This window comes from Genypterus blacodes, unplaced genomic scaffold (genome assembly GCF_046128005.1).
Source record: "Genypterus blacodes isolate CSIRO-AG114 ecotype Tasmania unplaced genomic scaffold, CSIRO-AGI_Gbla_v1 ptg000421l_1, whole genome shotgun sequence".
NCBI lineage: Eukaryota > Metazoa > Chordata > Actinopteri > Ophidiiformes > Ophidiidae > Genypterus > Genypterus blacodes.
This window is the reverse complement of record NW_027467193.1, coordinates 132,501-135,000: the sequence shown is the minus strand read 5'-3', so window position 1 is coordinate 135,000 and position 2,500 is coordinate 132,501.

The following is a 2,500-nucleotide window of genomic DNA, read 5'->3' as shown; positions in this document are numbered from 1 at the left end:
TCTGATACGAGCGTCCTCACCAACACGTGACGTATGAAATGAAGTGTGTGTGTCTCTACACTGATAAACATCAGGTCGGACATGTTTAACCCTCATTTAACCCTCCTACAGGGTGTGTGTGTGTGTGTGTGTGTGTGTGTGTGTGTGTGATTCTGGCCAACACAGTCAGCAACGCAGGCAGTCCAAAAGTAAAACTACAGAATTGACTTGAGACTGCAGAATCGGGTCACTCGGTGTAACTTACAGTGAGAGAGGGTGTACATGATCTAATGAGTGTGTGAGTGGCCCTTCCTCCTCTTCCTCTTCTCCCAGACTCAGCTAATTCTATTTCCTGCCCTTCTCCTCCACAGTCCTCAGCCTAAATGAGATTTGCTTGATGTGTAGCCAGCGAAGACCCCACACTACTCTGACTGACACACACACACACACACACACACAGACACACACACACATACACACACAGCAGCCATTGTGTGAATTAGAAAGCTCTTCAGTCACAGCAGCTCTTTCCCTCTGGCTGCTCCCTCCATCACACTGATGGGAGATGCTGCTTTGATGTGCTGCCATTCCGTGTGTGTGTGTCCGCGCGCACGTGTATGTGTGTTTTCATGACATTTTGGGGACAAGAATCAGATAGTCACATGTAAGGACTTTATGTGAAGAGTTTAGGGTTCAAAGCCCAAACTGTGAGACTGGTGATGGTGCAGATGTTCTGCCCTGTAGGTCTTGGTGGTGGTGTTGTTGTTGTTGTTGTTTCTTCCTTCCTCTCCATTTTACGGCTCTTTGTCATTTTGTGGTCAAAATGCATGAAGGTGGTGTCGTCATGGAAACAACCCTCTGTCCCACCTGAGAGAAGAACAGAACCCTCATCATGGTGATGTGTGTGATGTCTCACCTTCAGCCTGTCTGTCTGTCTGTCCTCCTGCTCCACAGGTCGCACGTACGCCTCGTTAGCCTGTCAACAACGCTCAGGATGTTCAACCTGAGCTCAGCTGATGATAACAGGTAGTAAGCATAGTAACTGCAGGCCCAACATGTCCTCTCCATCTCCTCTTCTGTTCTCCAGCAGCTCCTCTGCTGCACAGCTCCCTTTGCTCCTCTTCTTCACAGACGTCTCCGCTCTTCCTCTCTCTGTCCTCTCACTCTTCTTCTGCAGTTGTGTCGTGCTGTTGCTTTGCGTCTATCAGAGCTGTGACTTCTTCTTCTCTGGTTCCCTTTGACCTTCTACTGAAATTTGAAATTTGAGTTTCTGCTTTCCTCATTCTTTAATGTGTCACTTTGAATATCTGCAAAACGCAGCTTGATGGAGTGTGTTAATGTGTGAGAGTGTGTGTGTGTGAGTGAGTGTGTGTGTGTGTGTGTGTGTTAATGTGTGTGAGTGCGTGAGGGTGTGTGTTAATGTGTGTGTGAGTGTGAGTGTGTGTGTGTGTGTTAATGTGTGTGAGTGCGTGAGTGTGTGTGTTAATGTGTGTGTGAGTGTGTGTGTTAATGTGTGAGTGTGTGTTTGCGTGTGTGTGTGTGTGTGTGAAATCATTACTCAGCAGAAGAGTCCGCAGGCTGTAAAGCGCAGAAATGTATTCTTGCATCACATTTCCTCTGTCATTCTAATATTTTCCACAGGCAAACACACACACACACACACACAACACACACACACACACACACACACACACACACACACACACACACACACACACTCTGCAGCAGCTCTATAGACTCTAATGCATGCAGAAGAGTACAGTGATATTTCACTGAAAGGTTTAAATTTTAATGAGTTATGCAGGAGGAGGTCGCATTTCACTGGAAACACTCGGGCGCACACACACACAGGGCCAAATCTATAATCCTCTTTAGTGTGTGTGTGTGTGTGTGTGTGTGGTGGTATCGCCTCCTCCCGGTCCTCTGGGAGAATCAGCGGCGTCTGATGGCACCGTGGTTGATTTCATAATGCAGTTTGAGCGCAGCGTCAGAAGGGGGTGTGTTCTGCACGATACGTCCATATGTGGGCACGCAGGAAGCCGCTGAAATTGGGCGCCACGTTCAGCCGTGAGCACGCCGCATCATGAAACGGTGCTGAGGTTTGTGATGCTGGATGTCCAGAGGCTGAGAGAGGAAGTAGAGGACCAGGTCTTCTTCTGCAATGAAGTGTCTCAGGGTTTCAGGCCAGCAGAAGGTTTCCCCCAGGTCAGCAGATGTTTGTATCTGCAGCCCAAACATCTGTGGAGCCCTGGAGAGCTCAGAGGCTTCAGGCTCTGCTCCACTCAGGATCAGAGGTAAAGTGAGAGCAGCAGGGCCGCTTACAGAGCAAAGCAGCCTCTTTCAGCACATCGCATCAAATCACATCCTCTGCCAGTCTGCGCCTCGCTCCATCACGGCCGGCGCTCACGCTCGACGGGCCGTTCCCCTCCTTCCTGTACTTAACGTGGCGTTCTCCTCCTCAAAGCCTCCACGCTCGCTCAGTCTGAGGTTTCCTCCTGAGGCAGTGACAGAGGGGAGGAAG